Here is a 13,384-nt window from a genome sequence, read left to right as displayed (position 1 = left end):
AATTTTGGGTCACGTGACCGTTTGCGCCATTTGCGACCAGCTAGTATGAGCGAGGTTGCGCCGAGTATGAATCAGCCTTTAGAAAATCAAAATATACTGTCCATAGCCTAAAAAACATAGATTTTCGCCATATTTTTTTATTATAATGTCACATAAATCAGGCCAGGAATGATTTATCAACAAATCCTTCTGTAAGTATCTTCAGAATACTGCTAAGTGTATAACTGGAAAGTTTGGTGTTAGTAGGTGCTCCATAGACTGAGATATACTGGACAAATACAAAAAGCTGATTTTGAGAAACTGCATTTAAAGATTTAAATAGGGGAATTCATTTTGGTAAATTTGGGCGAAACGCACTGCCGCGAGTAAACAAAATGTGATGAAATAAACATTTTAATTTATGTTTTCAATGTTTTCTTTATAGCAGGTTGGAAGAACACATATTGAAGGAGTAGACTGGCCCAAAATCTCAAAATTGACCACTGCATGAAAAATTTTTGCCTGCCGTGTCTCGCCTTAAGACAATCTGAATGTAATGCATTCTAATTTTTTTTCTTTGTCTTTGTCTTGCAGGACCTCCAGTAAGTAGACCAGATGACCTTTCTGACCTGCATGTGGTAAAGTGAATACAAATAGATTACTTTTTGCATTTTGGTGTGAAGCAGACGATGTGAAAAGTCCCTTTGGAAGTGAGTTCAGCATATTTTTCTTGACAATATATCATTTTGTCTGATTAAGGGGTATCTGTACATGGCTCTACATTGCTTTATGTTACTTTCCTTCATGTTGTTTACACAACAGACAGTATATTAATAGTGATGCAGTGGTTAAAGGAACAGTCATGAAAAGTCTTGTCTTTAAAGAAAAAGGGTTCTGGTTTTGAAACAAGTTTTTCTGTGAGGAATTTAAATGTTGTGGGTTTCCTTCTAAATTACTGACTCTAAATAGCTTTTAGGTGTGAATATCACTGCCAAAGGTTTGCTCTCAGTTGTGATTCACCGGCAACCTGTCCAAAATACACCGTGGCTTCCAGACTGAGTGATGGGATAGGCTTCAGCCCCATTCAACTCTGCACAGGACAAGGGAATCACAGCTTCAATTAAATTCAAGCAAAAAGTTCAACTCAAGACTGGTTCAAATAAATACCTCCTGAATTGTGTGCCTCAGCAGCATTTGAATGAGAAGCAATCATCCACACATCTGCTACTGTGGCTAGTGTGACTTTGACATTTATACAGCCGTGTCAGTATTTTTAATTATTAAAAATTTGAGGGATAGTCTCTATCATAGAGATTTTAAGGTACCTGAGATCAAACATATTGTTATATACTCTATATTTTACACATACAATGATTTGTTTGGGTAGAATTTTGCTCTCTCATATATATCTTTGTACAAATCTATATATACATACAAGGTTATCATGTTCACAGGGCACTGGTTCCCATTCCAGCTTGCACAACACAAATAGCGCACACACAGTCTAGGTTGCCTGTCCATGACAACATCAACAACTTCTCTTTGAAATTAAATTAGTAACCTGGCATAACTGTAAAGTAAATAAATTAGTCTCTTTAACCATCCCTTGAAACTGGCTTGTTGTTATCCTTTAGAAATGATAAAAGTCATAGCTGGTAATGCATATCATCACAAGGTCATGGCCTTGTTTGAGCCTTGTGTTTCTGCATTTTAAAAATGTATTAATATAGTTAAAGACTGTGAGACATTTAGACATTCCCTCTAAACAAAATTCTATTAGGGATCTCTCACAACCCAAAACATCAAAAGCCATTTGAAACTAATATTTAGCCAAGCTTAACAATGGATGGTAGTCTTATCTACTAACAATCACTTTCTAGTATTTTTTCTTTGTGTTTAAGTTCAAGTTCAGCTCAAGTGACACACTTCTTCTGGGTAAAACGGCACCAGTAGATATGGTGAATGGAGTAAATGAAACCTCTTTCTCATACACCCCAAATCACTTCTTATTGAGCAGAGACATACTCGAGAGACTACACTTCCCACATATGATTGCTAAATGTACCCCTCTTCACCCCTCTACCCATTCTACCTTCCTATTCATTCAGCAGCACTTTTCTAAATGGGAGCCACATGTTGGAGGGCTAATACATAATTCAAGTTAAGGGTTCCTTCCGGCACATTGTGACCTTTGCCCCTTGCAGACTGATGGGACAGCACCTAGATGCAGCGTGTTCACACTCAGCACCTGGCAGTGCACTTTCATGCACTCCCTGGTGACGGCCTGATGCCTTGTTTTAAAACTAAAACTATAGATATGACTATGAGTACTAGCCACACTGGTCTTAGTCTCACAACAAACTGTGCAAAAGCTACGTTTGTCTACTGCACAAGACATCATACAATTACAAATAAAGCTGTTCAACTTTGAAATGTTTTTTTGGATGTACTGGCTGAGTGGAAGTTGACATCCATGCAAGAATTCGAGTGAGTAGTTCCCTGTGAGTGAGTGACAGGGAGGTACACATCGTAAAAAGGCTCTTTGTAAACACATAACATGAGCCTTTTCTAATCTGACCAGATTAAATCTTACCAAACAACTATCTAAAAAAGTGAAAATGATTCTAGACATATTGGTACCAATCATTACACTAACTGTTGTCTCTAAGATTCAATTTTTGTTGCTAATTGATTATACCACCCCCAGCCCTCCGATCCCTTTTTTTTTTCACCTTTGAATGACGGGGTGGGCTCTGTAAGGGAGTTGTGATACTCATGTGGCCAATAAACAAACAATTGCGAAGAATACAGCCATATCACAATTTTATAATCTTTAATGTAAAATTTATAGCTTTGGATTTGTGGACCAATATAAGTATTACACATTGTGTTATGGGATTAGCTAAAATGAATTCCTGCCAACTGACCCAAGCACATGTACGGAAGAGTATTAGGGCCAGGCATAAGAAAAAATATTAATATTTTGCCTGTCGAGAATAAAGTCGAAATGTCGAGATTAAAGTCGAAATGTCGAAAATAAAGTAATTAGATGATGGACTAGAGGAGTTGACTTTTTTCTCGACATTCCAAATTTATTCTCGACATGTCGACTTTAATCTCGACAGGCAAAATATAAATATTTTTTCTTATGCCTGGCCCTAATACTCTTCCGTACACATGTCTACATTTTATAGCGTGAATTAAGATGATCAATTTTGTTTAGTGGAGGATGTGTTATTGTGTTTATCATGTTTACTGTCACACTTAGAGAACGGAGGACGCAGATGCAGGAGATGTAATTCCAAGAGCTTTATTATGGAGGGCAGCAGATACACCAAGTTCCTCTTCAGAGAAACTAAACAGGCTATGAAAAATTATTCTAATAATATACTTTTCCAAAATGGAGAAGTATATCTATATAAATTATCAAAACCAAAATCACTCCTCTAATGGAGGAAAAAACAAAGATCTATGAAACGTTATTATTAAATAAAGATCACTCCTGCTGCGAAGGAAAAACAAATCACCTCTCCTAAAAAACGGAGGAATTATACTATTAGAATATTACAAATCAAAATCACTCCAATCGGGAGGAAAAAACAAAATGGCTATAAACAAAAACTATCTGTGTAACTCTTACAGGATTAATTATCAAAAGTTAACAGGAAAACAAAAAACTCTCTTACGAGGAAAATACCAACTGGTAAACTTGGGGAATACGAGGCTTTGATCAGGCTTGGTACAACGGCGAGAGTGAGGTACGTCAACCGGACAGATACACAACACATTGGCACAAGACAGGGGGACACGCAGACTCTTAAGCACACGGGGGTAATGGGAAACAGGTGGAATCATTCATACGACAATCAGACTGGAGCACGAGAGGAAGGGCAAGTGACCTGAAACGAGAGGGAAGTTAATCTTTCAAAATAAAACAGGAAATGACGAAACAATACATGAAACGAGACAAAAACCCAACTTAACCTCACCGCGGTGTGACATTTACCTTCTATGTTATTCATATTTTTTGAAATTTCATCTTGTTTCTAACGAAATCAGTTGATGTCAGCCGTCAGCTGTCCGTTGTTAGATTTTTGGAGGACTCCATGTCTTTCCATCTGCATTGAAAATATGATCAGCTGTGGGGGCTGAGAGAGACTCAGACAAATACCAAATCCATTAAATTCTAAAACATCTCATGATAGTTTAAACTCTCTTAGTGTTAGCATTGGCTGCTTGATTTGGTGAATAAAATCTAGATTGTGACTCGTAAGGTTTTACTACATTCAAAAATTGCTTTAGAATTTAGGACTTACGTGCCTTGATTTTTCCCTCCCAACAATATATTTTCACACTTGAAGTGCATCCTTGAAGACATTTTTCAAAGGTGGCAGCATTTGCAAATGTAAATGCGACCAACATTCAGTCTGGATTTATTGCGGTTTTGACCCAGACAGCTTCTTAAATCCATAAAATGACAGACTGAAGCCATGTGCTTCTCATACATCAAGTATCCCCGGGAGTATTCACAGTGAGTGCGTGTGAGCTCTAAGTTTAATACTCTGCCACTGCTCCATACTCTTCTACCGACCTGTACAGTGCTTAGCCCTCCCGCAGCGATGTAGCCGACATGTCCAAATGCATCTATGATATGTGTACAAGCACAACAAAAGACATCATTATAAAGTACCTGATCCACCGTTTTCAACTTTTTTCATGTCATATCTCACGTGTGTCTCTCCAGAAATGTCAGAAGTGAGCGGACTCTTAGGATCTCCTCTTTCAAAGTGCATGTACGAATGGAATATTGTTAAGAAAGTACCAAGACAATCATGAAGACATTTAAAAACTACAGCAAAGTAAAGCTAATCAGGAATCACTCCACTGCTTTCTATGCCAAATTTACTTTTTGAATAACTTATGTTGCAAAGTAATTTTGCTATACAGTTTTTTCATAGTATCTTCACAGTACAATTAAAAGTACAACTTGCACCAGAGCATGTGAACGGAGCGGAAATTCTCACCGCTCAGCTCCATTCACATGCTCTGACTTGCATGTAAAGGTAAAGGTATAGCTATACCATAGCTATCAGAGGTCAGGTTCACTGTATGTTAATTTGTTTTTGATCATTTAATATATATTTATTTATTTTCTTCTAGTTATTTTGTGATTTTTGACACCAAATACCAGGGTTGGCAGAACTACAAGGACAGTTAATTTCTTCACCACACCCTTGCATTGTTCAGTAATTTGCTTCCTCTAATCTCCGAAGCAACAGTTATTTGTTTGGCCTTGTAGCTAATCTCTTAAAGAAAAAAGAATGTAAGAAAAAGGAAAAAAACGTGGAAATTTAGTTTTACACATTCTAAACTTTCCATGTCTGCACACATCTGTTTTGGTGAATGATGAACCCCTCTTTTGTTAATTTTGTAGATTGTGAGATGCTACAAAGAGAAGCGTCTGATATGAAGATTAAAGGTGGGGTCTGAGATCTTGGAAAAACGGTTCCTGCCAACTATATTTTTTAAAATACACAACCTTGCCTCTCCCTTCAGCCCACCCCTCGAAACCACGCCTTCAAAACACATGAACGAGTCACGAGTCTGTGAACGCGCAGGGGTGAGGGGTGAGGGGGGCTGACAGTTGATTGAAGTGTCAGAATCCAATAGAAGTAACTCTCATCATTACTTCTATTGGTTAGACATTTCCTCTTGCTACACCCTCTACAATGGACTAAAAGATTTATTTTTTTTCCCAAACATTCTATTTTAGTGGGTGCAATGGGGTCGTGAGGAGGTTTTCAGACAATATGATAAAAAATGCTCCAGAAAACATCACAGACCCCACCTTTAAGTTTTACGGTTGTGAAAAATTTAATGAAATACTTATATATACATATATACATACATATTCAATTCAATTCAATTCATTTTTATTTATATAGCGCCAAATACAACAAATGTCATCTCAAGGTAACTCCAAGGTTCCTCACTGTAGAACTAGAAGCCAAGGAAATACCATCTAGAGTAACTATATAGCTAGACAATTTGTCCCTGAAGTGCTCAGGTCCAAAGATAACGACTTCAGTTTTGTCTGAATTTAGAAGCAGACAGTTAGTCATCCAGGTCTTTATGTCTTTAAGACATGCTTGTAGTCTGGCCAACCTATTGGGTTCATCTGGTTTTATAGATAAGTACAACTGGGTATCATCAGCATAGCAATGGAAATTTATGCCATGCTGTCTAATGTTACCTAATGGAAGCATGTATAAAGTGAAAAGAATCGGTCCAAGCACAGAACCCTGAGGAACTCCATGACTTAATATGTACATATATATACTTATATATACTTAAACATAGTCATTAAGTCATAGTCACTCTAAGTCTAGAGTGTGATTACTGGCATCACAGAAAACTCTTAATACAGCATTAGTAATACAAGTGTGATTTGAGATTTGAATGAAAAACAAGCTGAACAAATAACATAAGAATGGAAAGGAAGCTCTATTTAAAGAACACTGAAAATAGAAACAAAAAAATGCGCTGCCCAAACTAGAAGCTCCTAAATAATATCTGAAGGAGGTCTCAGTCTCCTTAGCAGACTAAAGGTTTCAGAAAACAAGAAATATGGTACTGACGTGTGTCCCGTCAGGAACTCCACTTGACAGTGAACACAATGAAATTCTGCACACAGACTGTGATCCACTGCCATGCACTGCATAGACGAAACCCCGACTGATGATGCATTTATAATCACACATATGCTGAAGCTGCAATTTTTATGTTCATGTTGGAATCATGAAACCCCTTGGAAGGATTTTCTGTTGATATATATATATTTTATTTCATAAACACATCAACTGTACACTAAACACATTCATTATTATCCACTGTTTTTTGGTCTATAACATTATGTTTAATTACTCTTAAACTAATAATAATCTAGATTTGACTATGCACACGTACACACACACACACACACACACACACATTCCACATGATGGAATTCAAGAGCAAGCTCTTATCATCCTCCTCGGTGAAATGTCAGTGCCCCTGCAGGTTTTGAGAAAATCTTAAGAAGTTCCTGTTTTACTTCCACTCAATTAACATTGTCTTTATATAAAAGCTGCTTACTCAAGTTCCGCTCACTCTGTGAAAAGAAAATGCACTTGACTTTTTACAATGTGCTCCTTTTATTTTGTAGTACTTGCCCAAGACTCAGAGTCATTGTGTTCTAGCTGCTTATGAGTTGCTTTTGATTGAGGCCACCATGTCAATATAGAAGCATTAGTTGGTTTTGTAAGATGGGTGAGGTCAGTTTGGAATTTTGAATGAAGTTTTTTTTTTGGAGAATCAAAAGGAGCTTAAGCTTTTAATCTCCCAATACCAATATTTGCACGAGTCTTTGTAGTGAAAAGTGTTCAGAAAAACAACTAAGTGGCATGTGACTGTGTTACTGTCGGGTATTTTTTGTGCACTGTCACTGTGCTGAAAGGCCAAAATAAAACCTTTTAATGCAAGGTAGTAACTACCTCTGTCCTATCTCTCCCACTGATTTTATTTTGGCCTGGTTCAGAGCAGGTATCTTTCATTGTGTGGACTTTATCTGTACAATGTATTATTTCCTTTTTGTATCAATTTTCTTCCACCCCTTTTTCAGGGTCCTCCTGGACGAGCAGGCTTTCCGGTAACTGTCTTTTTGACTTATGTCTTTGTCTCACTATATAGAAAATTTGCATGTGTAAATAGTGATCCCTGCCATATTGATGTCTCTGTCTGTTTTCTGCCAAATAATACTGCCTTTCTTTGAATCATATGATATTCATAGGTGTCTCTGGGATAATTAATATTTTTATTTAACAACTTAACATTGCTTTTGAATTGGTGCGCTGATTAAAGTGAGGTTGTGCAACTTGTTTAAAGGAAACACAAACCTAAACAATACACACAACCAAACAGAAATACAAATGGAAGATTAAGCTCATAAACCAAACTTTGTCATCAGAGAAAAAAAAATCATATTTGGATTGTTAGTTGAATTCAATATTTTGATGAGATTTACACAATTTCTTGCTCTTCTATGTGGCAACCTCTACCCTCAAAGCACTCAAAGACAACAGAGCAAATCATTTAATCTCTGCCCAAAAACAAATCCATCAAGTTACTTTTGGTAGGGGGGAACATTTTGCTATTCCCATCCATTTTTTCTCATGAAGTACTTCAAAATTTATGTATTAAACACTGATGAAAACAAGACTAATTTCGTGAAAGCAATTGACTTATCAGACCAAAGATAGAAGGGAATATCCATGCAACATTCTCTTATAATTGGCACTTTTGGCATAAGTTGCATAGCCTTGCTTTAGAATATAGGATGTTGCCACAGATTGGAATTTAAACTTAAAAAACATTTGGTAGTTTCTAATTCTACATATTTACTGATGCAAATTAGTTCAGCATTTTAAAGGACATTGCTAATCAGATATCAGATGTGTGTAGATACATTCAACATGGAACATGGACTGATTCTATAATTATTTATATGAACATGATTCGGTTTAGAAATTGTCAGAGATACCAGTATGTCAGTGGAACAGGGTCCTCACTTGCAAACATTTAACCATTTAGAATAGCATGAACTGTAGGCAGCCCAGTTCTTCCACATTATCCACAGTTTACAATGCCTTCCAATAACGATCATGAATTGTGAGATGGCTATGTTTTATTGGGCTCATCTCTGGGATGGCAATTTCAGAAAATTGAAAATAGACCTTTGTAACTTGAAGTGAATGTTGTGAAAAGACCTGTGTGAACACAAACAGTGAGTTTTCTCTGTTGTAGTTTTGCAACCTAAACCGAATCAGAGTGAGTTAAGATGAAAGTGAATCATAGCTGAAAATGATAGCCACTCTAAAAATAATAGGAAAATTACTGAGAAATGATTCCTAAATGAAAATGGCTAAACTCTAACTGAAAATTATCCTTAGTGTGAAAACAGGATTGAATTGTATGTCTGACCTCTATTTAGTGCAAAAATTACTACTTATAGTAGTAGTATAGTATACTACTTATAGTAGTAATACTACTACCAGTATCCAATGTAGGAAGACTTCTATCAGCAAGAAAGTAACAAGTCACATGACACAAATGCATCCCAGTAGAACACGATAGGGGTAAAACGTTGCCATGTCTCAATTTTGAAGCCTTTATTTTCAAATGTTTATGATGTTTTTGTATTGTTTGCTGTGGAACAATGTAGTGACTATAGATACCTCTAGGTTGCAGTGCATGTCTGATCACCTAACAAATCTGCTTCCGTTATATATCCACCCCTCTTTTTTGCATTCCTCTTTCTGCTGACTCAGTACTCTCAATGTATCAAACCCAGATGGTTTAGTTAACTTAAACCAGCAAACCACCCATGGTTCTCAGGTGGAACAGATCCATGAAACAGTCTTGCCCAGAGAACAGCCCAGTGATTTGCTACTTTTCTTCAGCAACAGTCTTGGTCAAAGCAGAGATGAGATTCCTTCCAAAATTTGTGATGAATTACACCTGACAAGCAATGGGAATTAAAACCATGAGTGGTCTTTATTTAATGAGGGAGTCAAGATTCTCTTTCCAAAACTCAAGATGGGTTTTGGAAAGAGAGTCCATAAGAACTGAAAATCAAGAAGCAGCATTTTTGTTTGTGGTTATTTCAAAATGGGATGCTTTAGATCTCAGTAACCAAAGGAGATATACTGTTCTTTTATGATGAATGGATATATGCAAATAACTATTCCGTTTCTCCCTGAAGCGCTCAGGTCCAAAGACAACAACTTAATTTTTGTCTGAATGTGGGAGCAGAAAATTCTGAGTCATCCAGGTCTTTTTCTTTCTTTAAGTCATGCTTGTAGTCTGACCAGCTGATTGGTTTAATTTGGTTTCATAGATAATTACAGCTGAGTATCATCAGCATAGCAATGGAAATTTATGCCATGCTGTCTAATAATGTTACCTAATGGAAGGATGTATTTATCTATCAGATAAATGACTTAAACCAGCCTAATGTAGTTCATTTAATCCCAATAACATGTTCAAGTCTCTTTAAAGGGATAGTTCGCCTCTTTTGACATGAAGCTGTATGACATCCCATACTAGCAATATCATTTATGAACATTGACTTACCCCCTGCTGCGTCCTGTGAGCCAAGTTCCAGCCTCGTTTTGGCGTTGACGAAAGGTAGTCCGGCTAGTTGGCTGGGGCCACAAAAATAAAGCGTTTTGCTTCTCAAAATAATATGTGTTCAAAACAGTAATACATTTGCATCACAAAGTCGTTCATCCAGAAAAAGACAAACATCGCAATCGCTTGGTGCTATTTTCTCTTTACCTTCGTATCACTATGACTCACGGGATGCAGCAGGGGGTAAGTCAAATTTAATAAATGATATTGCTAATATGGGATGTCATACAGCTTCATGTCAAAAGAGGCAAACTATCCCTTTAATAAAAGACTGTGATCGACCGTATGAAATGCAGCACTGAGATCCAACAGGACAAGCACAGACACAAGTCCGCTATCAGAGGCTAAGAGGAGATCATTGGTAACTTTCAGCAGTGCAGTTTTCATCACAATTTTCTAAAGAACTTTAGACATAAAAGGGAGATTGGATATAGGTATATAATTAGCTAACACTTCTGAATCAAGAGTAGGTTTTTTAAGTAAAGGTTTAATTACAGCAACCTTAAAAGTCTGAGGTACATATCCTGTCAACAAAGACAGATTGATCAAATCCAATATGGAAGTGTCAATTAATGGGAAAACCTCCTTGAACAGACTGGTTGGGATTGGGTTTAAAATACAAGTTGATGCTTCAGAAGAGACTATTGCTGTTGTTAGCTCAGAGAGATCAACTGGGCAGAAGCCGTCTAAATACAAATCAGGTTCTAAAGATACTTCTAAAGCTGCTGTACTTGATGATACATCAATGATAATAGTGGGAAGGACTCCATCAATCTTCTCTCTGATAGAAACAATTTTATTGATAAAGAAGCTCATGAAATCATCACTGCTGAGAGTTAAAGGAATACCTGGCTCAACAGAGCTCCCTTATCCCTTATCCCTTCATGTTGTTTGTAGTTTCAGGCTTGTCTTCAGGAGTTAGTGGTAATTACTGGACTGGTAGTTGTAGCCATCAGAGCACTTAAACATGCTACTAGAATAGAATAGAATAGAATAGAATAGAATAGAATAGAATAGAAAAATACTTTATTCATCCCCCAATGGGGGAAAGTCAAATTTGTCAAGAAGCTCAAAAAAATGTGAAATATTTACAACGATTATATATTAACAACAACAACAACAACAACAATAATAATAACAATAATAATAATAATAATAATAATAATAATAATAATAATAAAAATACTACTTCTAATAATAATAATAATAAATGACTAAATAAATCAATTTGAGAAGAACATGTCAGCAGTCACTATTAAAAAGCCTTATGGCTGTGGGAACAAAGGATCTCCTGAACCTCTCAGTCCTGCAGCGCAGAGAGATACTACTGACAATGGGAAATAATTTAATCATATTGTTTTAGCTGGTGAACTTGCATTTAAAATCTCTGTAAGCTACTTTTGGTGTAAAAATTGCACAAGAGAAAGGTGGACGTGTGCATGTGTGTGTTTGTTTGGGACTTACAACAGAAGGAAAAGAGCTGCTACAGTCTGTCTTTTTTTTACTGCGAAAAAAAAACAAGATAATCTAAACTAGATAGTGTAAAACATGATCCGAATGAGGTAATACAAAACACTAACTTCATCCCATGCCCATAAAAGCATACTATGGTGAAGGTTGTATTTTGTGGTAACAGTAAATAATCATGTTAAGCCCTTTAAAAAGCCCCCAGCTCTGAATTAAATTAACATTTGTTGGTGCCAGGTTCTCCCCAAGGTTTTGGGCTAAATCGGGATTCTTGGGCAGGGTATCAAAGAGACCAGCTGTTGCATGCTAGTATTTAAAGGCTTAAAAAGTATACACCACAAACTAATGACAGAGATACCAGCACATTAAATGTACCAGGACTAAAAACAGCTGAATCTTTGTTCAGAATCAGTCCACACAGAAAAAGGGAGCAGTACAGTACAGTACAGTACAGTACAGTACAAAGGCAGGACCTGCATCTTTATTAACACTGATGGTGATGATGACTGACTTATTTCATTCATTGACACCTCTTTTGCTCTGGGCATCACTAATTCTTGTGCAGTTCACGTCAGGAAATTGACATGAATTGTTCCAACATGTGCTTACACAAATATGATCTGATATCAGCGGACAGTATTTAATTATCCAATTCATTTATTTGAAGCTCCTATAACACAGTCATATCAGAGGCAAGATGTGGAGGATAATTATATTGCAAAGATAAAAGCAGTTTTCAAGACGTTGATGTTCATTTCCTAAAAGGAAGAAGAAAAGCAACAAATGAGGCAGAGTACAAAGATAATCAATGGATGTAGGCAAGCCAAGGCAATTTTATTTATAGAGCACTATTCGTACACAAGGCAATTCAAAGTGCTTTACAGCTACATAAAATCACAAGAAGGCAATAAAATCATTAAAAAATAAAAAAAATAATAATAATAATAAATAAATAAAATTAAAAAAACCATTAAAAATAATCATTAATTAATTTAAAAGTGAAGAGTGCAGATAAAATACTTTCAGGTGTCATATGCACAGTTAAATAGAATTGTTTTCAGCCTGGATTTAAACATTGTCAGAGTTGAGGCCTGTCTCACATCTTCTGGAAGAATGTTCCAGATTTTAGGAGCATAAAACTGAAACGCAGCCTCACCTTGTTTAGTCCTGACTCTGGGCACCAGCAGGAGACCCCTCCCTGAGTACAAACATTCAGTGGCATGAGGAATCTGCCAACCCTATAACATAAACATAAACTGTTGAATTTTATTATTTAGCTAAATTAAATATTCACACACGTTTCAGATTTCTGATATCTTCAGATTTTCAGTAACACAAATTTGTTGTTGCAGCAAAAGCCCTAATATCAACATATTACACGAGACCATATCAGAAATTGAATAAGTCCAGTGCTCCCTGTTTAGTTTATGTTGTCGACAGAAGTCTACAGAAAAGCATTGCTAAGCATTAGTAACAGAGTACAAGTCTTTATTTTTCATTGCTTTAGTTTAATACAAAAAATGACCTCACTAAAAGACTGAAGCAGATGCACTCATCGAGGTTGTTTAGACATGAAACATAAAAATTTACAATTATGCGATGTAGTGTAAGTGGAGATGGAAAGTAGACAAGAGTCTAACAGAAAAGCCACAGCAGGGGCCACTAACCACTTGAAAAAAAATGACAAAATAAATATTTGCAACTATATTCC

The 13,384-nt window shown here is 36.4% G+C and overlaps 1 protein-coding gene across 1 annotated transcript in view; it reads left to right on the top strand.

The window, feature by feature from the left end:
- The first annotated feature begins 575 nt into the window (after window positions 1-575).
- The window catches only part of col13a1 (collagen, type XIII, alpha 1), an 82,384-nt gene continuing 69,575 nt past the window's right edge, over window positions 576-13,384 (top strand). Inside the window, exons 1-2 of the mRNA XM_075481908.1 lie at window positions 576-581; window positions 7,640-7,666. The gene's annotated coding sequence lies outside the window, so the exon portion shown is untranslated. The remainder of the gene's footprint in view (window positions 582-7,639; window positions 7,667-13,384) is intronic.

The sequence above is a fragment of the Odontesthes bonariensis genome, chromosome 2, assembly GCF_027942865.1.
Source record: "Odontesthes bonariensis isolate fOdoBon6 chromosome 2, fOdoBon6.hap1, whole genome shotgun sequence".
NCBI classification, from domain to species: domain Eukaryota; kingdom Metazoa; phylum Chordata; class Actinopteri; order Atheriniformes; family Atherinopsidae; genus Odontesthes; species Odontesthes bonariensis.
The sequence above is the reverse complement of the archived record's forward strand: the minus strand, read 5'-3'. Positions and strand labels throughout refer to the sequence as shown.